At 53.0% G+C, this 21,593-nt stretch overlaps 29 non-coding genes and 1 pseudogene across 29 annotated transcripts; all 30 read right to left on the bottom strand.

The window, feature by feature from the left end:
- Positions 1 to 120: 120 nt before the first annotated feature.
- On the bottom strand, positions 121 to 233 carry LOC127368946 (U5 spliceosomal RNA). The gene has a single exon (XR_007885963.1). It is a non-coding gene; the product is annotated as a U5 spliceosomal RNA (small nuclear RNA).
- A 385-nt stretch (positions 234 to 618) lies between these two features.
- LOC127368879 (uncharacterized) lies at positions 619 to 794 on the bottom strand (annotated as a pseudogene).
- A 5,971-nt stretch (positions 795 to 6,765) lies between these two features.
- LOC127368939 (U5 spliceosomal RNA) lies at positions 6,766 to 6,879 on the bottom strand. Its single transcript, XR_007885956.1, has one exon. It is a non-coding gene; the product is annotated as a U5 spliceosomal RNA (small nuclear RNA).
- A 382-nt stretch (positions 6,880 to 7,261) lies between these two features.
- LOC127368878 (U2 spliceosomal RNA) lies at positions 7,262 to 7,450 on the bottom strand. The gene has a single exon (XR_007885902.1). It is a non-coding gene; the product is annotated as a U2 spliceosomal RNA (small nuclear RNA).
- Positions 7,451 to 7,841: 391 nt separating this feature from the next.
- Positions 7,842 to 7,955, bottom strand: LOC127368938 (U5 spliceosomal RNA). The gene has a single exon (XR_007885955.1). It is a non-coding gene; the product is annotated as a U5 spliceosomal RNA (small nuclear RNA).
- A 380-nt stretch (positions 7,956 to 8,335) lies between these two features.
- LOC127368877 (U2 spliceosomal RNA) lies at positions 8,336 to 8,527 on the bottom strand. The gene has a single exon (XR_007885901.1). It is a non-coding gene; the product is annotated as a U2 spliceosomal RNA (small nuclear RNA).
- A 391-nt stretch (positions 8,528 to 8,918) lies between these two features.
- LOC127368942 (U5 spliceosomal RNA) lies at positions 8,919 to 9,031 on the bottom strand. The gene has a single exon (XR_007885959.1). It is a non-coding gene; the product is annotated as a U5 spliceosomal RNA (small nuclear RNA).
- Positions 9,032 to 9,411: 380 nt separating this feature from the next.
- On the bottom strand, positions 9,412 to 9,602 carry LOC127368868 (U2 spliceosomal RNA). The gene has a single exon (XR_007885893.1). It is a non-coding gene; the product is annotated as a U2 spliceosomal RNA (small nuclear RNA).
- A 391-nt stretch (positions 9,603 to 9,993) lies between these two features.
- Positions 9,994 to 10,106, bottom strand: LOC127368941 (U5 spliceosomal RNA). Its single transcript, XR_007885958.1, has one exon. It is a non-coding gene; the product is annotated as a U5 spliceosomal RNA (small nuclear RNA).
- Positions 10,107 to 10,486: 380 nt separating this feature from the next.
- LOC127368999 (U2 spliceosomal RNA) lies at positions 10,487 to 10,677 on the bottom strand. The gene has a single exon (XR_007886017.1). It is a non-coding gene; the product is annotated as a U2 spliceosomal RNA (small nuclear RNA).
- Positions 10,678 to 11,068: 391 nt separating this feature from the next.
- LOC127368937 (U5 spliceosomal RNA) lies at positions 11,069 to 11,182 on the bottom strand. The gene has a single exon (XR_007885954.1). It is a non-coding gene; the product is annotated as a U5 spliceosomal RNA (small nuclear RNA).
- A 379-nt stretch (positions 11,183 to 11,561) lies between these two features.
- LOC127368998 (U2 spliceosomal RNA) lies at positions 11,562 to 11,752 on the bottom strand. The gene has a single exon (XR_007886016.1). It is a non-coding gene; the product is annotated as a U2 spliceosomal RNA (small nuclear RNA).
- Positions 11,753 to 12,143: 391 nt separating this feature from the next.
- Positions 12,144 to 12,257, bottom strand: LOC127368935 (U5 spliceosomal RNA). The gene has a single exon (XR_007885953.1). It is a non-coding gene; the product is annotated as a U5 spliceosomal RNA (small nuclear RNA).
- A 378-nt stretch (positions 12,258 to 12,635) lies between these two features.
- LOC127368997 (U2 spliceosomal RNA) lies at positions 12,636 to 12,826 on the bottom strand. The gene has a single exon (XR_007886015.1). It is a non-coding gene; the product is annotated as a U2 spliceosomal RNA (small nuclear RNA).
- A 391-nt stretch (positions 12,827 to 13,217) lies between these two features.
- Positions 13,218 to 13,331, bottom strand: LOC127368887 (U5 spliceosomal RNA). Its single transcript, XR_007885908.1, has one exon. It is a non-coding gene; the product is annotated as a U5 spliceosomal RNA (small nuclear RNA).
- Positions 13,332 to 13,711: 380 nt separating this feature from the next.
- LOC127368996 (U2 spliceosomal RNA) lies at positions 13,712 to 13,902 on the bottom strand. Its single transcript, XR_007886014.1, has one exon. It is a non-coding gene; the product is annotated as a U2 spliceosomal RNA (small nuclear RNA).
- A 391-nt stretch (positions 13,903 to 14,293) lies between these two features.
- Positions 14,294 to 14,407, bottom strand: LOC127368886 (U5 spliceosomal RNA). Its single transcript, XR_007885907.1, has one exon. It is a non-coding gene; the product is annotated as a U5 spliceosomal RNA (small nuclear RNA).
- Positions 14,408 to 14,782: 375 nt separating this feature from the next.
- Positions 14,783 to 14,973, bottom strand: LOC127368873 (U2 spliceosomal RNA). The gene has a single exon (XR_007885897.1). It is a non-coding gene; the product is annotated as a U2 spliceosomal RNA (small nuclear RNA).
- Positions 14,974 to 15,364: 391 nt separating this feature from the next.
- LOC127368934 (U5 spliceosomal RNA) lies at positions 15,365 to 15,478 on the bottom strand. Its single transcript, XR_007885952.1, has one exon. It is a non-coding gene; the product is annotated as a U5 spliceosomal RNA (small nuclear RNA).
- A 384-nt stretch (positions 15,479 to 15,862) lies between these two features.
- On the bottom strand, positions 15,863 to 16,053 carry LOC127368995 (U2 spliceosomal RNA). Its single transcript, XR_007886013.1, has one exon. It is a non-coding gene; the product is annotated as a U2 spliceosomal RNA (small nuclear RNA).
- Positions 16,054 to 16,444: 391 nt separating this feature from the next.
- Positions 16,445 to 16,558, bottom strand: LOC127368933 (U5 spliceosomal RNA). The gene has a single exon (XR_007885951.1). It is a non-coding gene; the product is annotated as a U5 spliceosomal RNA (small nuclear RNA).
- Positions 16,559 to 16,939: 381 nt separating this feature from the next.
- Positions 16,940 to 17,130, bottom strand: LOC127368993 (U2 spliceosomal RNA). The gene has a single exon (XR_007886011.1). It is a non-coding gene; the product is annotated as a U2 spliceosomal RNA (small nuclear RNA).
- Positions 17,131 to 17,521: 391 nt separating this feature from the next.
- Positions 17,522 to 17,635, bottom strand: LOC127368931 (U5 spliceosomal RNA). Its single transcript, XR_007885949.1, has one exon. It is a non-coding gene; the product is annotated as a U5 spliceosomal RNA (small nuclear RNA).
- A 386-nt stretch (positions 17,636 to 18,021) lies between these two features.
- LOC127368992 (U2 spliceosomal RNA) lies at positions 18,022 to 18,212 on the bottom strand. Its single transcript, XR_007886010.1, has one exon. It is a non-coding gene; the product is annotated as a U2 spliceosomal RNA (small nuclear RNA).
- Positions 18,213 to 18,603: 391 nt separating this feature from the next.
- LOC127368929 (U5 spliceosomal RNA) lies at positions 18,604 to 18,717 on the bottom strand. The gene has a single exon (XR_007885948.1). It is a non-coding gene; the product is annotated as a U5 spliceosomal RNA (small nuclear RNA).
- Positions 18,718 to 19,096: 379 nt separating this feature from the next.
- Positions 19,097 to 19,287, bottom strand: LOC127368991 (U2 spliceosomal RNA). Its single transcript, XR_007886009.1, has one exon. It is a non-coding gene; the product is annotated as a U2 spliceosomal RNA (small nuclear RNA).
- A 390-nt stretch (positions 19,288 to 19,677) lies between these two features.
- LOC127368928 (U5 spliceosomal RNA) lies at positions 19,678 to 19,791 on the bottom strand. The gene has a single exon (XR_007885947.1). It is a non-coding gene; the product is annotated as a U5 spliceosomal RNA (small nuclear RNA).
- A 381-nt stretch (positions 19,792 to 20,172) lies between these two features.
- On the bottom strand, positions 20,173 to 20,363 carry LOC127368990 (U2 spliceosomal RNA). Its single transcript, XR_007886008.1, has one exon. It is a non-coding gene; the product is annotated as a U2 spliceosomal RNA (small nuclear RNA).
- A 391-nt stretch (positions 20,364 to 20,754) lies between these two features.
- LOC127368927 (U5 spliceosomal RNA) lies at positions 20,755 to 20,868 on the bottom strand. Its single transcript, XR_007885946.1, has one exon. It is a non-coding gene; the product is annotated as a U5 spliceosomal RNA (small nuclear RNA).
- A 381-nt stretch (positions 20,869 to 21,249) lies between these two features.
- On the bottom strand, positions 21,250 to 21,440 carry LOC127368989 (U2 spliceosomal RNA). Its single transcript, XR_007886007.1, has one exon. It is a non-coding gene; the product is annotated as a U2 spliceosomal RNA (small nuclear RNA).
- Between the last annotated feature and the right edge of the window lie 153 nt (positions 21,441 to 21,593).

Here is a 21,593-nt window from a genome sequence, read left to right as displayed (position 1 = left end):
TTGGAGGTCAAGCCCAGATAATGAGTTTCTCTGCAGGGGAAATAAGTAAAGGATTCGCTCAGCTAAGCCTCACGGCCGCGTCGGCTGCCGGGTTCTTCATTTTCACAAATGCACAAGGCTCAGCAAAGACTGCAAAGCTCGCCAAAAAAGGTTTAACTCATTGGTGTTCCTTTCCACGGAAGTCTTTAGTAAAAGGCGAAAGACTTGTGCGTTATGAAGAGAAACCCGAGAAAGTACGGCCATGTGCTCAAGAGCTGCCGAGGTCTGCTGTCGTCCCAGCCACCACCCTCGTGGTTGGCCTCCCCTCTGGCTCGTTGCCGAGCAAGATCCCAGGCCACGGCCATTCCCCCGGTCCCGCCCACACCCCCCCTTTCCAGCCGTTTTAAGGATTACTGTTGATTGCCACCAGCTGCAACGGCTGACATACATACAGTGCTTTTAGACTGGGAGCCCGCTGAGTTGCCACAAGGGACACCAGTCAGCCCACAGAGCATTCTCCCACCACTGCGGGACGAAAAGACTGCTACCGACCTCGACCCTCGTCCGTGGGTCCAGCCTCGGTTGGGGAGACGAGCTTCTCGCTTTGCAATCGGGCGTTTGGTTTTCCACAAGGCAGGAGGAGGGTGCACCGTTCCCGGCGGCACTGCAGTACCGGGTCGATGCGTGGAGTGAACGGAGCAAGCCCCTTTTTCAGCTCCCGGTGCTAAAAATCCGTTTAATATGTTGTCCCCATATAGAGGACATATCAGATATTAAACTGATAAGAACAGATTTTTTTTCTTTTGAGAAAAAATTTATTGACACTCATATCATCATGCTTCGTAAGATTTATCACACTTCTACAACCATACAGATTTCTTGTTAAACAGAATGTACAAAACAATCACATTACGTAAATTGCATTTACATGTTTAAAGAAATTGATTCAAAGGTTTGTTGTTGTTTTTTTTTTACATTTAGTAGTTGCAAGGCCGTTAAAAGCATACATTTAAAAATGTGTTGAGTGACTATGTTAAAACATTTTTTCTCTTTTTTTTTATACAAGAGGAATGCATCTTTTAAAAGTTTATTTTTACAGTTCGTTCTTGTGCAGGAGCGTGGTGAGTCCTTGTCAAAACCAAACCCATCCGCTCCCCCAAAACAGAATAGGTCTCTCGGGATCCTGCCATGATGCCTGATTTGAGATCCTCGCCCTGTTGCTCCTTCCCACCAGCCACACCCGGAGAGTCAGGCCGCTGCTGCCTCGAACTTTTACTGTGTGGCTCTGACTCCTTCTTCCGAATGGGCACAGAGGCGATTCTTCATTTTGGCTGTGTCCTAGGCCCGCCGCCTGCAGCAACAGCCATTTGGACTGTTGCTGTGGCCATCCGGATCACAGCCAGGGGGGGGATCTGCTTGTGCTTTCTTACCAGCAAGTTTCTGGAGGTCCAAATGGCGTCTTTGATGGCGGCTAGGGTGAGCCATTGATGAGCCAGGTCACTCGCCGTTTTATTGCTTCTTTGGCTCACCCCATATAGCACCAGCTGTGCTGTCAGGACCTCCCTTGCTGGCAAGTACGGGAATTTTAAGGAGCCGGCTGTCGCCCACTGTTCGACGGCAGCGCTGCACTCCCAGAGCAGGTGCCTCACCGACTCGGGCGCGCCACAACCTGGTAGGGGGCAAGTTTGGCGCGCTGACATGCCCCGGGAGTGCATTATGGACCTGACTGGGAGGATCTCGTGAGCCACCATCCATGACAGGTCCCGGAGTCTGTTTGGGAGAGCGGGGTGGTTCACATTTCGCCAAACTGTCGAGGGATCTCCGAACGCGAGACCACGCACTGGGCTCACTGGTTCACGCTCCTGCACAACAGAAATCAGGAAACGGTGTTTAGTTAAAACTTGCACTTCCTCTTTTTCAAGGTTAAAATGCTTTAAAAACGTCTGGATAAAAGCATAGGCTGGTGGAAGGCTAAAAGACACAGGAAATCGATGATCAGTTGGTACAATTTTTAGCTTTCTGAGGTAAGACCCCATGCAGAACTGTGTCATGGCTGCGGTCTTGGGGTTCTTGGATGGGGCTGTTGCTTTGGTGATGTGGAGTGCAGTGTATCTGGTTCCTAAAAACAAAAGCAAATCGGGAACTCCTTTCCCTCCTTTCTCCTTCGGTCTCTTCATGATGCTTCTTTTCAGCCGTTCCCACTTGGAGCCCCACAAGAAATAGAAGAAAGCCCGTTCCAAGTCTAAAAGCACCTTTCTTGGAGGGATAAAAACAGAGCTGATTAGTAAAAACAAAGGTAAAATCACTGCTTTGATGATTAAAACCTTCCCTTCCATTGTCAGTCCTCTAAGTCCCCAGTAACCTAGTCTCTGTCTGACTTTCCCTACTATGTCTGCCCAATTTGTTGTCCCTCCCCCCTGACTGTCAAACTTAATCCCGAGTATTTTTTGGTCAGTCTGGGTCACCGTCAGGGGTAGTCCTGTCCTCTCAGTCGCCGTCCACGGTCCATAAAAGTGGGCTTGGGTCTTGCTTCTATTCAACTTTGACCCAGAGGCCTGTCCGAACCAGTCAGTCAAGTCCAGCGTCCTGTTAACAGATAAAAGGTCAGAGCATAAAATGTTGATGTCGTCCATGTATAAAATGCATTTTGTCGTGAGTCCTCCGCTCCCTGGGACTCCCATCCCATTGATTCGTTGGTCCCTTCTCAAGATCTGTGCCAGTGGTTCTATACAGGTAACATAGAGGAGGGCAGATAACGGACAACCCTGACGGACACCGCAGTTTATATTGACTGCTTTTGTCAAATGCCCGTTAACCATAAATTTGCTGATAATGCCCCGGTACAGCAGTCCCACCCAAGCTATAAACCTTCCTGGGAACCCCATTTTTTGCAATACATGGAACAGGTATTGGTGTGAGACCCGATTGAAAGCTTTTTCAAAATCTAAACTAAGGACTACTAACCGGATGTTTCTGTCTCTCGCGTAACAGATGGTGTCTCGGATCAGTACGAGGCTGTCGGTGATCTTCCTCCCGGGGACAGCACAGGTTTGATCCGGGTGAATCAGTTTGTCTAAAACAGCCGACATTCGTGCTGCTAAAAGTTTGCTAAAAAGTTTACAGTCAAAGTTTAAAAGTGTGATAGGTCTCCAGTTTTTCAGGTCAGTCTTGTCTTTGTCTTTATAAAGGAGGTTTACTATCCCTACTCTAAAACTGTCGGGAAGCCGGTCAAGTCGTTCCAAATCCATAAAAACAGCAGGTAAGTCAGGTGCTAAAATGTCCCAAAATCTCAAATAAAATTCCACAGGAAGCCCATCTTGTCCTGGGGACTTCCTCGGCTTAAAACTTTTCATACATTTGTCTAATTCTGACATTTTAAAATCTTGGGATAAAAGCACACTGTCATCTATTACTTGTTCTATATATTTTAGCGTTTCTGTTATGGTATCTTGTTTGACCAATTTCTCTCTGTAAAGTTCTTTATAGAAGCTTTCAATTATTTATTTTATTTCTTCCATTGTCTCAGCTGTGCACCCACTTTCTGTTTTCAATTTTAAAATGGCTCCTCCTTTATTTACTATTTTCTTAAAGAAATATCTTGTGCACTTCTCCCCTTCCTCTATTTCTTGTTCCTTGCTTCTTAAAATGACACCTTTGCTTTTCATTTCAGCTAAAATCGCCATCTCTGTTTTTACTTGAGCCATCTCTTCGGTAAAATCCATCCCATGTTGGTTTAGTTTAAAATATCGCTGGAGTCGTTTTTGCAGCCCCAACATGCGTCTGTTGTCCCTATCTTTTTTTCTCTTACCTGCCTGCCTAAAGAAAGTCTGGGTCCTTCCCTTTACCATTTCCCACCAGTGCACACGTGTATCATAGAGGTCTTGAAGGGTCTGCCATTCTTGGTACTGCTCCCTATACTGGCTAACTAACTCCCTATCTTCTAAGAGGGAGCAGTTTAATTTCCACAGACCACTTCCTGATGTCACACCAGTCGGGAGTGAAAGGGTGCAGGAGAGCATTGCGTGATCGGAAAAGAAAACGGGGGTTAATCTAGCATCGGTCGGCGGGCAATCCCGTGTTAAAATATAGTCTATACGAGAGGCTCTAGTGCCGTCACCACTGAACCAGGTGAAGCCTTCCTCTCTGGGATGCATGATTTTAAAACAGTCAAGAAGTTTAAAATCTCTACATATTCCTTGAAGTAAAACCGATGTTTTGTCTATTTTAAAATCTTCCCCTGTTCGTTTCCTATCATTTTTGTTTAAAATACAATTAAAATCCCCTCCTACAACTAAAGGTGCCCTACCTAGCATGTGGGGCCGCAAGTCTTCTAAAAGGTCGTACCTGTCATTTTTGTCATTAAAGCCATAAATATTAAAGACGTTAAAATCTTTTCCCATAAAAGTCAAGTGTGCTAAAAGTGCCCGACCATTTCTCACCACTGTGCTGCCCTTCACCAAGACCAGTGGGTTTTTGATTAGAATAGCCACTCCGTCGTTTTTGTTTTCGTTTGATCCGCTCCATATAGATGTTTGTGGCCATAACCTCTCCCAGTCTCTGTAGTGATTTAAAAATGGTAGGCCACATTCCTGAATTAAAAACACATCTGACTTTATCTCGTTAAGAAAGGATAAAACAGTCTGGGCTCTAAACCTTGACTTCACACTTCTCACATTGATGGTTGAGAAGATGATTGTCATGAGTATAGTTAAAAACAACAGGTGTGACATTTTTTTTTTTTTAACAACCTAAAAGGGAGGATCAAGGTTAAAAAGGAGTTTGTCAGTTTCCTTGTGAATGGAGCTCTTCCTTCGCTTTTAAGAATGAAAAGCGTCGGGATTGAGCTCCATTTTCCCGTTGGACCCGGGGAGTTTGTCTCTCATGTCGTTTTGGGTCCTCAGGGGTTGATTGCAGAGCTATACTTAGGAAGGAGATCTCATTTGGTGAGTTGGAGGGGAAGACTCTGGGCTCCTCCACAGCTGGGCTGTCTGAGGAGTTCTCAGCTCTTCCCCTTTTCTGTGAGACTCCAGGAGACTCTGAGGACAATTCTGATTTTGTTCTTTTAGTCTTTTGAGCATTGGGGAGGGCAGCATACTCGCTATACTCTTGGTATTCTATGCTGTTTTCTGCCTGCATTTCCCCACTCTCCTCACAACTCTCTTCTTGTGGGGCAATTGTAGGCCCCTCCCCCGCTCCCACCTCTCCTGAATCCTGTTGACCAATCACAGGATTTGGAGGGAAATTTGAATTTTCAGGCCTCATCTCCACAGTTAGCTCTCTAAATGCTACTCTTTCATCCCCATTCTCTGCTTGTTTTCCTGCTTTCAGTTTGTTGGCAAAGGACTTTGGACAATCTCTGAAAAGATGGTTTGTTTCTCCACAGAGATTGCATTTTCTGCCATTGGTGCATTCTTCAAAAGTATGTCCAATTTCTCTACATTTTCCACAGACAATCTGCTGACACGCTTCTGCCAAGTGCCCATTCTCACCACACTTGCGGCAGAGTTTGGGCTGTCCCTGGTAGTGAATGTAGCCTCTGTTATTTACCAGGACTATCACAGACGGCAGATGTTTCAGGCCCTGGAAGCCCTGGGGGTCCTGCCATTGCTGAATGGGGACCCTCCAGGCACAGTTCCAGATGCCGTCCTCATCTCTCACTTTGGTAGCCTGTCCTTTAACAGTACAGTATCTACCCAGCCATATACAAATGTCATCTGCATTTACGGTTTCATTAAACATTCTGACAATGACCGTTTTGGCGGCATTATCAGTCAGTTTCTCCACATTCAATGCAGAAAACTGGGCTTTGCAATTTTCGAAACGTGTCCAAAAGTCTCTTAGCAGAACAGCTGACCGAAGGCTTACGTCAAAACCCTTCCTGAACGGAAGAGTAACTATACAGTTTATATCATCGGGTGCAAATTTTAGCTGTTTTTGAATGAGGTTTCTGGAGAAGTCGAGGCTAGACATCTCCAGTAGCCTTCCATCTTTCTATTTGAACGTAAAACGGACGCTGTGGTGCCTCCGCATGCCAGCATGGGTAGCCGACATGGTGGAGGCACCACAAACCAAACAATAAAAGGCCTAAGAGCAGGTTAAAACCACTAAATAACTAATTAAAATTTACTTACCTTTCGTTCTGTGTCCTAGTCCAGGTGTTTGAAGGAGCAGAGGGCAGGCGAGTAGACCTCTACGACAATGGATTCCTACGTGTAAAGTCGGTTGTAACTATAAATGAGTGAAAACAGAAATTACAAGGAACATAAGGCTCTCCTCTCAATAGTAGGTATAGAGAACAATGCCACAGACCGGCAAAACCCTCAACCAAGGCAAGAGGCGATCGCAATCTTAGCCAGAAAAGGCAGAGAAGCGATAACCTCTGGGCCCATGCTGCCCGAGGCCACCTCCTGGGACAGCTGTCCCTTGCCGTGGTGAGATGGTTTTCCCTGTGCATGACAAAGGCAGCTGCTCTGCAACTCCGCCCATGCCTCCTCCCTTTTAACAAGGGATAACCAAATTGGGGAGGCCGGCTTCCCCCACCGTCAGAACAGGTACGTTAGCTGGAGTCTCCAGTCAGTTCCCCCCTGACCGAGGCACTGGCTCAGATCAGGAGCCGGTCCCCGGGAGCTGCTCGCTGCTCGCTGCTCCCTGCTCCTCGTGCTTGGGTTGGAGGTCAAGCCCATACAATGAGTTTCTCTGCAGGGGAAATAAGTAAAGGATTCGCTCAGCTAAGCCTCACGGCCGCGTCGCCTACCGGATTATTCATTTTCACAAATGCACAAGGCTCAGCAAAGACTGCAAAGCCCGCCAAAAATAGGTTTAACTCATTGGTGTTCCTCTCCACGGAAGTCTTTAGTAAAAGGCGAAAGACTTGTGCGTTATGAAGAGAAACCCGAGAAAGTACGGCCATGTGCTCAAGAGCTGCCGAGGTCTGCTGTCGTCCCAGCCACCACCCTCGTGGTTGGCCTCCCCTCTGGCTCGTTGCCGAGCAAGATCCCAGGCCACGGCCATTCCCCCGGTCCCGCCCACAGCCCCCCTTTCCAGCCGTTTTAAGGATTACTGTTGATTGCCACCAGCTGCAACGGCTGACATACATACAGTGCTTTTAGACTGGGAGCCCGCTGAGTTGCCACAAGGGACACCAGTCAGCCCACAGAGCGTTCTCCCTAAACTGCGGGACGAAAAGACTGCCACCGACCTCGACCCTCGTCTGTGGGTCCAGCCTCGGTTGGGGAGACGAGCTTCTGGCTTTGCAATCAGGTTGGTTTTCCACAAGGCAGGAGGAGGGTGCACCGTTCCCGGCGGCACTGCAGTACCGATCGATGCGTGGAGTGAACGGGCAAGCCGCTTTTTCAGTTCCCGGTGCTAAAAATCCGTTTAATATGTTGTCCCCATATAAAGGACATATCAGATATTAAACTGATAAGAACAGATACAACACTTGATCTTAGCCAAAAGGCAGAGAAGCGATGACCTCTGGGCCCATGCTGCCCGAGGCCACCTCCTGGGACAGCTGTCCCTTGCCGTGGTGAGATGGTTTTCCCTGTGCATGACAAAGGCAGCTGCTCTGCAACTCCGCCCATGGCTCCTCCCTTTTAACAAGGGATAACCAAATTGGGGAGGCCGGCTTCCCCCACCGTCAGAACAGGTACGTTAGCTGGAGTCTCCAGTCAGTTCCCCCGTGACCAAGGCACTGGCTCATATCAGGAGCCGGTCGCTGCTCCCTGCTCCTCGTGCTTGGGTTGGAGGTCAAGCCCAGATAATGAGTTTCTCTGCAGGGGAAATAAGTAAAGGATTCGCTCAGCTAAGCCTCATGGCCGCGTCGGCTGCCGGATTCTTCATTTTCACAAATGCACAAGGCTCAGCAAAGACTGCAAAGCCCGCCAAAAATAGGTTTAACTCATTGGTGTTCCTCTCCACGGAAGTCTTTAGTAAAAGGCGAAAGACTTGTGCGTTATGAAGAGAAACCCGAGAAAGTACGGCCATGTGCTCAAGAGCTGCCGAGGTCTGCTGTCGTCCCAGCCACCACCCTCGTGGTTGGCCTCCCCCTCTGGCTCGTTGCCGAGCAAGATCCCAGGCCACGGCCATTCCCCCCGGTCCCGCCCACACCCCCCCTTTCCAGCCGTTTTAAGGATTACTGTTGATTGCCACCAGCTGCAACGGCTGACATACATACAGTGCTTTTAGACTGGGAGCCCGCTGAGTTGCCACAAGGGGCACCAGTCAGCCCACAGAGCGTTCTCCCACCACTGCGGGACGAAAAGACTGCCACCGACCTCGACCGTGGGTCCAGCCTCGGTTGGGGAGACGAGCTTCTCGCTTTGCAATCGGGCGTTTGGTTTTCCACAAGGCAGGAGGAAGGTGCACCGTTCCCGGCGGCACTGCAGTACCCGGGTCGATGCGTGGAGTGAACGGAGCAAGCCCCTTTTTCAGCTCCCGGTGCTAAAAATCCGTTTAATATGTTGTCCCCATATAGAGGACATATCAGATATTAAACTGATAAGAACAGATACTACACTTGATCTTAGGCAAAAGGCCGAGAAGCGATGACCTCTGGGCCCATGCTGCCCGAGGCCACCTCCTGGGACAGCTGTCCCTTGCCGTGGTGAGATGGTTTTCCCTGTGCATGACAAAGGCAGCTGCTCTGCAACTCCGCCCATGGCTCCTCCCTTTTAACAAGGGATAACCAAATTGGGGAGGCCGGCTTCCCCCACCGTCAGAACAGGTACGTTAGCTGGAGTCTCCAGTCAGTTCCCCCGTGACCGAGGCACTGGCTCAGATCAGGAGCCGGTCGCTGCTCCCTGCTCCTCGTGCTTGGGTTGGAGGTCAAGCCCAGATAATGAGTTTCTCTGCAGGGGAAATAAGTAAAGGATTCGCTCAGCTAAGCCTCACGGCCTCGTCGGCTGCCGGATTCTTCATTTTCACAAATGCACAAGGCTCAGCAAAGACTGCAAAGCCCGCCAAAAATAGGTTTAACTCATTGGTGTTCCTCTCCACGGAAGTCTTTAGTAAAAGGCGAAAGACTTGTGCGTTATGAAGAGAAACCGAGAAAGTACGGCCATGTGCTCAAGAGCTGCCGACGTCTGCTGTCGTCCCAGCCACCACCCTCGTGGTTGGCCTCCCCCTCTGGCTCGTTGCCGAGCAAGATCCCAGGCCACGGCCATTCCCCCCGGTCCCGCCCACACCCCCCCTTTCCAGCCGTTTTAAGGATAACTGTTGATTGCCACCAGCTGCAACGGCTGACATACATACAGTGCTTTTAGACTGGGAGCCCGCTGAGTTGCCACAAGGGGCACCAGTCAGCCCACAGAGCGTTCTCCCACCACTGCGGGACGAAAAGACTGCCACCGACCTCGACCGTGGGTCCAGCCTCGGTTGGGGAGACGAGCTTCTCGCTTTGCAATCGGGCGTTTGGTTTTCCACAAGGCAGGAGGAGGGTGCACCGTTCCCGGCGGCACTGCAGTACCGGGTCGATGCGTGGAGTGAACGGAGCAAGCCCCTTTTTCAGCTCCCGGTGCTAAAAATCCGTTTAATATGTTGTCCCCATATAGAGGACATATCAGATATTAAACTGATAAGAACAGATACTACACTTGATCTTAGCCAAAAGGCCGAGAAGCGATGACCTCTGGGCCCATGCTGCCCGAGGCCACCTCCTGGGACAGCTGTCCCTTGCCGTGGTGAGATGGTTTTCCCTGTGCATGACAAAGGCAGCTGCTCTGCAACTCCGCCCATGGCTCCTCCCTTTTAACAAGGGATAACCAAATTGGGGAGGCCGGCTTCCCCCACCGTCAGAACAGGTACGTTAGCTGGAGTCTCCAGTCAGTTCCCCCGTGACCGAGGCACTGGCTCAGATCAGGAGCCGGTCGCTGCTCCCTGCTCCTCGTGCTTGGGTTGGAGGTCAAGCCCAGATAATGAGTTTCTCTGCAGGGGAAATAAGTAAAGGATTCGCTCAGCTAAGCCTCACGGCCTCGTCGGCTGCCGGATTCTTCATTTTCACAAATGCACAAGGCTCAGCAAAGACTGCAAAGCCCGCCAAAAATAGGTTTAACTCATTGGTGTTCCTCTCCACGGAAGTCTTTAGTAAAAGGCGAAAGACTTGTGCGTTATGAAGAGAAACCGAGAAAGTACGGCCATGTGCTCAAGAGCTGCCGACGTCTGCTGTCGTCCCAGCCACCACCCTCGTGGTTGGCCTCCCCCTCTGGCTCGTTGCCGAGCAAGATCCCAGGCCACGGCCATTCCCCCCGGTCCCGCCCACACCCCCCCTTTCCAGCCGTTTTAAGGATAACTGTTGATTGCCACCAGCTGCAACGGCTGACATACATACAGTGCTTTTAGACTGGGAGCCCGCTGAGTTGCCACAAGGGGCACCAGTCAGCCCACAGAGCGTTCTCCCACCACTGCGGGACGAAAAGACTGCCACTGACCTCGACCGTGGGTCCAGCCTCGGTTGGGGAGACGAGCTTCTCGCTTTGCAATCGGGCGTTTGGTTTTCCACAAGGCAGGAGGAGGGTGCACCGTTCCCGGCGGCACTGCAGTACCGGGTCGATGCGTGGAGTGAACGGAGCAAGCCCCTTTTTCAGCTCCCGGTGCTAAAAATCCGTTTAATATGTTGTCCCCATATAGAGGACATATCAGATATTAAACTGATAAGAACAGATACTACACTTGATCTTAGCCAAAAGGCCGAGAAGCGATGACCTCTGGGCCCATGCTGCCCGAGGCCACCTCCTGGGACAGCTGTCCCTTGCCGTGGTGAGATGGTTTTCCCTGTGCATGACAAAGGCAGCTGCTCTGCAACTCCGCCCATGGCTCCTCCCTTTTAACAAGGGATAACCAAATTGGGGAGGCCGGCTTCCCCCACCGTCAGAACAGGTACGTTAGCTGGAGTCTCCAGTCAGTTCCCCCGTGACCGAGGCACTGGCTCAGATCAGGAGCCGGTCGCTGCTCCCTGCTCCTCGTGCTTGGGTTGGAGGTCAAGCCCAGATAATGAGTTTCTCTGCAGGGGAAATAAGTAAAGGATTCGCTCAGCTAAGCCTCACGGCCTCGTCGGCTGCCGGATTCTTCATTTTCACAAATGCACAAGGCTCAGCAAAGACTGCAAAGCCCGCCAAAAATAGGTTTAACTCATTGGTGTTCCTCTCCACGGAAGTCTTTAGTAAAAGGCGAAAGACTTGTGCGTTATGAAGAGAAACCCGAGAAAGTACGGCCATGTGCTCAAGAGCTGCCGAGGTCTGCTGTCGTCCCAGCCACCACCCTCGTGGTTGGCCTCCCCCTCTGGCTCGTTGCCGAGCAAGATCCCAGGCCACGGCCATTCCCCCGGTCCCGCCCACACCCCCCCTTTCCAGCCGTTTTAAGGATAACTGTTGATTGCCACCAGCTGCAACGGCTGACATACATACAGTGCTTTTAGACTGGGAGCCCGCTGAGTTGCCACAAGGGGCACCAGTCAGCCCACAGAGCGTTCTCCCACCACTGCGGGACGAAAAGACTGCCACTGACCTCGACCGTGGGTCCAGCCTCGGTTGGGGAGACGAGCTTCTCGCTTTGCAATCGGGCGTTTGGTTTTCCACAAGGCAGGAGGAGGGTGCACCGTTCCCGGCGGCACTGCAGTACCGGGTCGATGCGTGGAGTGAACGGAGCAAGCCCCTTTTTCAGCTCCCGGTGCTAAAAATCCGTTTAATATGTTGTCCCCATATAGAGGACATATCAGATATTAAACTGATAAGAACAGATACTACACTTGATCTTAGCCAAAAGGCCGAGAAGCGATGACCTCTGGGCCCATGCTGCCCGAGGCCACCTCCTGGGACAGCTGTCCCTTGCCGTGGTGAGATGGTTTTCCCTGTGCATGACAAAGGCAGCTGCTCTGCAACTCCGCCCATGGCTCCTCCCTTTTAACAAGGGATAACCAAATTGGGGAGGCCGGCTTCCCCCACCGTCAGAACAGGTACGTTAGCTGGAGTCTCCAGTCAGTTCCCCCGTGACCGAGGCACTGGCTCAGATCAGGAGCCGGTCGCTGCTCCCTGCTCCTCGTGCTTGGGTTGGAGGTCAAGCCCAGATAATGAGTTTCTCTGCAGGGGAAATAAGTAAAGGATTCGCTCAGCTAAGCCTCACGGCCTCGTCGGCTGCCGGATTCTTCATTTTCACAAATGCACAAGGCTCAGCAAAGACTGCAAAGCCCGCCAAAAATAGGTTTAACTCATTGGTGTTCCTCTCCACGGAAGTCTTTAGTAAAAGGCGAAAGACTTGTGCGTTATGAAGAGAAACCCGAGAAAGTACGGCCATGTGCTCAAGAGCTGCCGAGGTCTCCTGTCGTCCCAGCCACCACCCTCGTGGTTGGCCTCCCCTCTGGCTCGTTGCCGAGCAAGATCCCAGGCCACGGCCATTCCCCCGGTCCCGCCCACACCCCCCCTTTCCAGCCGTTTTAAGGATTACTGTTGATTGCCACCAGCTGCAACGGCTGACATACATACAGTGCTTTTAGACTGGGAGCCCGCTGAGTTGCCACAAGGGGCACCAGTCAGCCCACAGAGCGTTCTCCCACCACTGCGGGACGAAAAGACTGCCACCGACCTCGACCGTGGGTCCAGCCTCGGTTGGGGAGACGAGCTTCTCGCTTTGCAATCGGGCGTTTGGTTTTCCACAAAGCAGGAGGAGGGTGCACCGTTCCCGGCGGCACTGCAGTACCGGGTCGATGCGTGGAGTGAACGGAGCAAGCCCCTTTTTCAGCTCCCGGTGCTAAAAATCCGTTTAATATGTTGTCCCCATATAGAGGACATATCAGATATTAAACTGATAAGAACAGATACTACACTTGATCTTAGCCAAAAGGCCGAGAAGCGATGACCTCTGGGCCCATGCTGCCCGAGGCCACCTCCTGGGACAGCTGTCCCTTGCCGTGGTGAGATGGTTTTCCCTGTGCATGACAAAGGCAGCTGCTCTGCAACTCCGCCCATGGCTCCTCCCTTTTAACAAGGGATAACCAAATTGGGGAGGCCGGCTTCCCCCACCGTCAGAACAGGTACGTTAGCTGGAGTCTCCAGTCAGTTCCCCCGTGACCGAGGCACTGGCTCAGATCAGGAGCCGGTCGCTGCTCCCTGCTCCTCGTGCTTGGGTTGGAGGTCAAGCCCAGATAATGACTTTCTCTGCAGGGGAAATAAGTAAAGGATTCGCTCAGCTAAGCCTCACGGCCGCGTCGGCTGCCGGATTCTTCATTTTCACAAATGCACAAGGCTCAGCAAATACTGCAAAGCCCGCCAAAAATAGGTTTAACTCATTGGTGTTCCTCTCCACGGAAGTCTTTAGTAAAAGGCGAAAGACTTGTGCGTTATGAAGAGAAACCCGAGAAAGTACGGCCATGTGCTCAAGAGCTGCCAATGTCTGCTGTCGTCCCAGCCACCACCCTCGTGGTTGGCCTCCCCCTCTGGCTCGTTGCCGAGCAAGATCCCAGGCCACGGCCATTCCCCCCGGTCCCGCCCACACCCCCCCTTTCCAGCCGTTTTAAGGATAACTGTTGATTGCCACCAGCTGCAACGGCTGACATACATACAGTGCTTTTAGACTGGGAGCCCGCTGAGTTGCCACAAGGGGCACCAGTCAGCCCACAGAGCGTTCTCCCACCACTGCGGGACGAAAAGACTGCCACCGACCTCGACCGTGGGTCCAGCCTCGGTTGGGGAGACGAGCTTCTCGCTTTGCAATCGGGCGTTTGGTTTTCCACAAGGCAGGAGGAGGGTGCACCGTTCCCGGCGGCACTGCAGTACCGGGTCGATGCGTGGAGTGAACGGAGCAAGCCCCTTTTTCAGCTCCCGGTGCTAAAAATCCGTTTAATATGTTGTCCCCATATAGAGGACATATCAGATATTAAACTGATAAGAACAGATACTACACTTGATCTTAGCCAAAAGGCCGAGAAGCGATGACCTCTGGGCCCATGCTGCCCGAGGCCACCTCCTGGGACAGCTGTCCCTTGCCGTGGTGAGATGGTTTTCCCTGTGCATGACAAAGGCAGCTGCTCTGCAACTCCGCCCATGGCTCCTCCCTTTTAACAAGGGATAACCAAATTGGGGAGGCCGGCTTCCCCCACCGTCAGAACAGGTATGTTAGCCGGAGTCTCCAGTCAGTTCCCCCGTGACCGAGGCACTGGCTCAGATCAGGAGCCGGTCGCTGCTCCCTGCTCCTCGTGCTTGGGTTGGAGGTCAAGCCCAGATAATGAGTTTCTCTGCAGGGGAAATAAGTAAAGGATTCGCTCAGCTAAGCCTCACGGCCGCGTCGGCTACCGGATTCTTCATTTTCACAAATGCACAAGGCTCAGCAAATACTGCAAAGCCCGCCAAAAATAGGTTTAACTCATTGGTGTTCCTCTCCACGGAAGTCTTTAGTAAAAGGCGAAAGACTTGTGCGTTATGAAGAGAAACCCGAGAAAGTACGGCCATGTGCTCAAGAGCTGCCGATGTCTGCTGTCGTCCCAGCCACCACCCTCGTGGTTGGCCTCCCCTCTGGCTCGTTGCCAAGCAAGATCCCAGGCCACGGCCATTCCCCCGGTCCCGCCCACACCCCCCCTTTCCAGCCGTTTTAAGGATTACTGTTGATTGCCACCAGCTGCAACGGCTGACATACATACAGTGCTTTTAGACTGGGAGCCCGCTGAGTTGCCACAAGGGTCACCAGTCAGCCCACAGAGCGTTCTCCCACCACTGCGGGACGAAAAGACTGCCACCGACCTCGACCGTGGGTCCAGCCTCGGCTGGGGAGACGAGCTTCTCGCTTTGCAATCGGGCGTTTGGTTTTCCAAACAGGAGGAGGGTGCACCGTTCCCGGCGGCACTGCAGTACTGGGTCAATGCGTGGAGTGAACGGAGCAAGCCCCTTTTTCAGCTCCCGGTGCTAAAAATCCGTTTAATATGTTGTCCCCATATAGAGGACATATCAGATATTAAACTGATAAGAACAGATACTACACTTGATCTTAGCCAAAAGGCCGAGAAGCGATGACCTCTGGGCCCATGCTGCCCGAGGCCACCTCCTGGGACAGCTGTCCCTTGCCGTGGTGAGATGGTTTTCCCTGTGCATGACAAAGGCAGCTGCTCTGCAACTCCGCCCATGGCTCCTCCCTTTTAACAAGGGATAACCAAATTGGGGAGGCCGGCTTCCCCCACCGTCAGAACAGGTACGTTAGCTGGAGTCTCCAGTCAGTTCCCCCGTGACCGAGGCACTGGCTCAGATCAGGAGCCGGTCGCTGCTCCCTGCTCCTCGTGCTTGGGTTGGAGGTCAAGCCCAGATAATGAGTTTCTCTGCAGGGGAAATAAGTAAAGGATTCGCTCAGCTAAGCCTCACGGCCTCGTCGGCTGCCGGATTCTTCATTTTCACAAATGCACAAGGCTCAGCAAAGACTGCAAAGCCCGCCAAAAATAGGTTTAACTCATTGGTGTTCCTCTCCACGGAAGTCTTTAGTAAAAGGCGAAAGACTTGTGCGTTATGAAGAGAAACCCGAGAAAGTACGGCCATGTGCTCAAGAGCTGCCGAGGTCTGCTGTCGTCCCAGCCACCACCCTCGTGGTTGGCCTCCCCCTCTGGCTCGTTGCCGAGCAAGATCCCAGGCCACGGCCATTCCCCCGGTCCCGCCCACACCCCCCCTTTCCAGCCGTTTTAAGGATTACTGTTGATTGCCACCAGCTGCAACGGCTGACATACATACAGTGCTTTTAGACTGGGAGCCCGCTGAGTTGCCACAAGGGTCACCAGTCAGCCCACAGAGCGTTCTCCCACCACTGCGGGACGAAAAGACTGCCACCGACCTCGACCCGTCCGTGGGTCCAGCCTCGGTTGGGGAGACGAGCTTCTCGCTTTGCAATCGGGCGTTTGGTTTTCCACAAGGCAGGAGGAGGGTGCACCGTTCCCGGCGGCACTGCAGTACCGGGTCGATGCGTGGAGTGAACGGAGCAAGCCCCTTTTTCAGCTCCCGGTGCTAAAAATCCGTTTAATATGTTGTCCCCATATAGAGGACATATCAGATATTAAACTGATAAGAACAGATACTACACTTGATCTTAGCCAAAAGGCCGAGAAGCGATGACCTCTGGGCCCATGCTGCCCGAGGCCACCTCCTGGGACAGCTGTCCCTTGCCGTGGTGAGATGGTTTTCCCTGTGCATGACAAAGGCAGCTGCTCTGCAACTCCGCCCATGGCTCCTCCCTTTTAACAAGGGATAACCAAATTGGGGAGGCCGGCTTCCCCCACCGTCAGAACAGGTACGTTAGCTGGAGTCTCCAGTCAGTTCCCCCGTGACCGAGGCACTGGCTCAGATCAGGAGCCGGTCGCTGCTCCCTGCTCCTCGTGCTTGGGTTGGAGGTCAAGCCCAGATAATGAGTTTCTCTGCAGGGGAAATAAGTAAAGGATTCGCTCAGCTAAGCCTCACGGCCTCGTCGGCTGCCGGATTCTTCATTTTCACAAATGCACAAGGCTCAGCAAAGACTGCAAAGCCCGCCAAAAATAGGTTTAACTCATTGGTGTTCCTCTCCACGGAAGTCTTTAGTAAAAGGCGAAAGACTTGTGCGTTATGAAGAGAAACCCGAGAAAGTACGGCCATGTGCTCAAGAGCTGCCGAGGTCTGCTGTCGTCCCAGCCACCACCCTCGTGGTTGGCCTCCCCTCTGGCTCGTTGCCGAGCAAGATCCCAGGCCACGGCCATTCCCCCCGGTCCCGCCCACACCCCCCCTTTCCAGCCGTTTTAAGGATTACTGTTGATTGCCACCAGCTGCAACGGCTGACATACATACAGTGCTTTTAGACTGGGAGCCCGCTGAGTTGCCACAAGGGGCACCAGTCAGCCCACAGAGCGTTCTCCCACCACTGCGGGACGAAAAGACTGCCACCGACCTCGACCCCGTGGGTCCAGCCTCGGTTGGGGAGACGAGCTTCTCGCTTTGCAATCGGGCGTTTGGTTTTCCACAAGGCAGGAGGAGGGTGCACCGTTCCCGGCGGCACTGCAGTACCGGGTCGATGCGTGGAGTGAACGGAGCAAGCCCCTTTTTCAGCTCCCGGTGCTAAAAATCCGTTTAATATGTTGTCCCCATATAGAGGACATATCAGATATTAAACTGATAAGAACAGATACTACACTTGATCTTAGCCAAAAGGCCGAGAAGCGATGACCTCTGGGCCCATGCTGCCCGAGGCCACCTCCTGGGACAGCTGTCCCTTGCCGTGGTGAGATGGTTTTCCCTGTGCATGACAAAGGCAGCTGCTCTGCAACTCCGCCCATGGCTCCTCCCTTTTAACAAGGGATAACCAAATTGGGGAGGCCGGCTTCCCCCACCGTCAGAACAGGTACGTTAGCTGGAGTCTCCAGTCAGTTCCCCCGTGACCGAGGCACTGGCTCAGATCAGGAGCCGGTCGCTGCTCCCTGCTCCTCGTGCTTGGGTTGGAGGTCAAGCCCAGATAATGAGTTTCTCTGCAGGGGAAATAAGTAAAGGATTCGCTCAGCTAAGCCTCACGGCCTCGTCGGCTGCCGGATTCTTCATTTTCACAAATGCACAAGGCTCAGCAAAGACTGCAAAGCCCGCCAAAAATAGGTTTAACTCATTGGTGTTCCTCTCCACGGAAGTCTTTAGTAAAAGGCGAAAGACTTGTGCGTTATGAAGAGAAACCCGAGAAAGTACGGCCATGTGCTCAAGAGCTGCCGAGGTCTGCTGTCGTCCCAGCCACCACCCTCGTGGTTGGCCTCCCCCTCTGGCTCGTTGCCGAGCAAGATCCCAGGCCACGGCCATTCCCCCGGTCCCGCCCACACCCCCCCTTTCCAGCCGTTTTAAGGATTACTGTTGATTGCCACCAGCTGCAACGGCTGACATACATACAGTGCTTTTAGACTGGGAGCCCGCTGAGTTGCCACAAGGGTCACCAGTCAGCCCACAGAGCGTTCTCCCACCACTGCGGGACGAAAAGACTGCCACCGACCTCGACCCTCGTCCGTGGGTCCAGCCTCGGTTGGGGAGACGAGCTTCTCGCTTTGCAATCGGGCGTTTGGTTTTCCACAAGGCAGGAGGAGGGTGCACCGTTCCCGGCGGCACTGCAGTACCGGGTCGATGCGTGGAGTGAACGGAGCAAGCCCCTTTTTCAGCTCCCGGTGCTAAAAATCCGTTTAATATGTTGTCCCCATATAGAGGACATATCAGATATTAAACTGATAAGAACAGATACTACACTTGATCTTAGCCAAAAGGCCGAGAAGCGATGACCTCTGGGCCCATGCTGCCCGAGTCCACCTCCTGGGACAGCTGTCCCTTGCCGTGGTGAGATGGTTTTCCCTGTGCATGACAAAGGCAGCTGCTCTGCAACTCCGCCCATGGCTCCTCCCTTTTAACAAGGGATAACCAAATTGGGGAGGCCGGCTTCCCCCACCGTCAGAACAGGTACGTTAGCTGGAGTCTCCAGTCAGTTCCCCCGTGACCGAGGCACTGGCTCAGATCAGGAGCCGGTCGCTGCTCCCTGCTCCTCGTGCTTGGGTTGGAGGTCAAGCCCAGATAATGAGTTTCTCTGCAGGGGAAATAAGTAAAGGATTCGCTCAGCTAAGCCTCACGGCCTCGTCGGCTGCCGGATTCTTCATTTTCACAAATGCACAAGGCTCAGCAAAGACTGCAAAGCCCGCCAAAAATAGGTTTAACTCATTGGTGTTCCTCTCCACGGAAGTCTTTAGTAAAAGGCGAAAGACTTGTGCGTTATGAAGAGAAACCCGAGAAAGTACGGCCATGTGCTCAAGAGCTGCCGAGGTCTGCTGTCGTCCCAGCCACCACCCTCGTGGTTGGCCTCCCCCTCTGGCTCGTTGCCGAGCAAGATCCCAGGCCACGGCCATTCCCCCGGTCCCGCCCACACCCCCCCTTTCCAGCCGTTTTAAGGATTACTGTTGATTGCCACCAGCTGCAACGGCTGACATACATACAGTGCTTTTAGACTGGGAGCCCGCTGAGTTGCCACAAGGGGCACCAGTCAGCCCACAGAGCGTTCTCCCACCACTGCGGGACGAAAAGACTGCCACCGACCTCGACCGTGGGTCCAGCCTCGGTTGGGGAGACGAGCTTCTCGCTTTGCAATCGGGCGTTTGGTTTTCCACAAGGCAGGAGGAGGGTGCACCGTTCCCGGCGGCACTGCAGTACCGGGTCGATGCGTGGAGTGAACGGAGCAAGCCCCTTTTTCAGCTCCCGGTGCTAAAAATCCGTTTAATATGTTGTCCCCATATAGAGGACATATCAGATATTAAACTGATAAGAACAGATACTACACTTGATCTTAGCCAAAAGGCCGAGAAGCGATGACCTCTGGGCCCATGCTGCCCGAGGCCACCTCCTGGGACAGCTGTCCCTTGCCGTGGTGAGATGGTTTTCCCTGTGCATGACAAAGGCAGCTGCTCTGCAACTCCGCCCATGGCTCCTCCCTTTAACAAGGGATAACCAAATTGGGGAGGCCGGCTTCCCCCACCGTCAGAACAGGTACGTTAGCTGGAGTCTCCAGTCAGTTCCCCCGTGACCGAGGCACTGGCTCAGATCAGGAGCCGGTCGCTGCTCCCTGCTCCTCGTGCTTGGGTTGGAGGTCAAGCCCAGATAATGAGTTTCTCTGCAGGGGAAATAAGTAAAGGATTCGCTCAGCTAAGCCTCACGGCCTCGTCGGCTGCCGGATTCTTCATTTTCACAAATGCACAAGGCTCAGCAAAGACTGCAAAGCCCGCCAAAAATAGGTTTAACTCATTGGTGTTCCTCTCCACGGAAGTCTTTAGTAAAAGGCGAAAGACTTGTGCGTTATGAAGAGAAACCCGAGAAAGTACGGCCATGTGCTCAAGAGCTGCCGAGGTCTGCTGTCGTCCCAGCCACCACCCTCGTGGTTGGCCTCCCCTCTGGCTCGTTGCCGAGCAAGATCCCAGGCCACGGCCATTCCCCCCGGTCCCGCCCACACCCCCCCTTTCCAGCCGTTTTAAGGATTACTGTTGATTGCCACCAGCTGCAACGGCTGACATACATACAGTGCTTTTAGACTGGGAGCCCGCTGAGTTGCCACAAGGGGCACCAGTCAGCCCACAGAGCGTTCTCCCACCACTGCGGGACGAAAAGACTGCCACCGACCTCGACCCCGTGGGTCCAGCCTCGGTTGGGGAGACGAGCTTCTCGCTTTGCAATCGGGCGTTTGGTTTTCCACAAGGCAGGAGGAGGGTGCACCGTTCCCGGCGGCACTGCAGTACCGGGTCGATGCGTGGAGTGAACGGAGCAAGCCCCTTTTTCAGCTCCCGGTGCTAAAAATCCGTTTAATATGTTGTCCCCATATAGAGGACATATCAGATATTAAACTGATAAGAACAGATACTACACTTGATCTTAGCCAAAAGGCCGAGAAGCGATGACCTCTGGGCCCATGCTGCCCGAGGCCACCTCCTGGGACAGCTGTCCCTTGCCGTGGTGAGATGGTTTTCCCTGTGCATGACAAAGGCAGCTGCTCTGCAACTCCGCCCATGGCTCCTCCCTTTTAACAAGGGATAACCAAATTGGGGAGGCCGGCTTCCCCCACCGTCAGAACAGGTACGTTAGCTGGAGTCTCCAGTCAGTTCCCCCGTGACCGAGGCACTGGCTCAGATCAGGAGCCGGTCGCTGCTCCCTGCTCCTCGTGCTTGGGTTGGAGGTCAAGCCCAGATAATGAGTTTCTCTGCAGGGGAAATAAGTAAAGGATTCGCTCAGCTAAGCCTCACGGCCTCGTCGGCTGCCGGATTCTTCATTTTCACAAATGCACAAGGCTCAGCAAAGACTGCAAAGCCCGCCAAAAATAGGTTTAACTCATTGGTGTTCCTCTCCACGGAAGTCTTTAGTAAAAGGCGAAAGACTTGTGCGTTATGAAGAGAAACCCGAGAAAGTACGGCCATGTGCTCAAGAGCTGCCGAGGTCTGCTGTCGTCCCAGCCACCACCCTCGTGGTTGGCCTCCCCTCTGGCTCGTTGCCGAGCAAGATCCCAGGCCACGGCCATTCCCCCCGGTCCCGCCCACACCCCCCCTTTCCAGCCGTTTTAAGGATTACTGTTGATTGCCACCAGCTGCAACGGCTGACATACATACAGTGCTTTTAGACTGGGAGCCCGCTGAGTTGCCACAAGGGGCACCAGTCAGCCCACAGAGCGTTCTCCCACCACTGCGGGACGAAAAGACTGCCACCGACCTCGACCCCGTGGGTCCAGCCTCGGTTGGGGAGACGAGCTTCTCGCTTTGCAATCGGGCGTTTGGTTTTCCACAAGGCAGGAGGAGGGTGCACCGTTCCCGGCGGCACTGCAGTACCGGGTCGATGCGTGGAGTGAACGGAGCAAGCCCCTTTTTCAGCTCCCGGTGCTAAAAATCCGTTTAATATGTTGTCCCCATATAGAGGACATATCAGATATTAAACTGATAAGAACAGATACTACACTTGATCTTAGCCAAAAGGCCGAGAAGCGATGACCTCTGGGCCCATGCTGCCCGAGGCCACCTCCTGGGACAGCTGTCCCTTGCCGTGGTGAGATGGTTTTCCCTGTGCATGACAAAGGCAGCTGCTCTGCAACTCCGCCCATGGCTCCTCCCTTTTAACAAGGGATAACCAAATTGGGGAGGC

The sequence above is a fragment of the Dicentrarchus labrax genome, unplaced genomic scaffold, assembly GCF_905237075.1.
Source record: "Dicentrarchus labrax unplaced genomic scaffold, dlabrax2021, whole genome shotgun sequence".
Taxonomy (NCBI): domain Eukaryota; kingdom Metazoa; phylum Chordata; class Actinopteri; family Moronidae; genus Dicentrarchus; species Dicentrarchus labrax.
The sequence above is the reverse complement of the archived record's forward strand: the minus strand, read 5'-3'. Positions and strand labels throughout refer to the sequence as shown.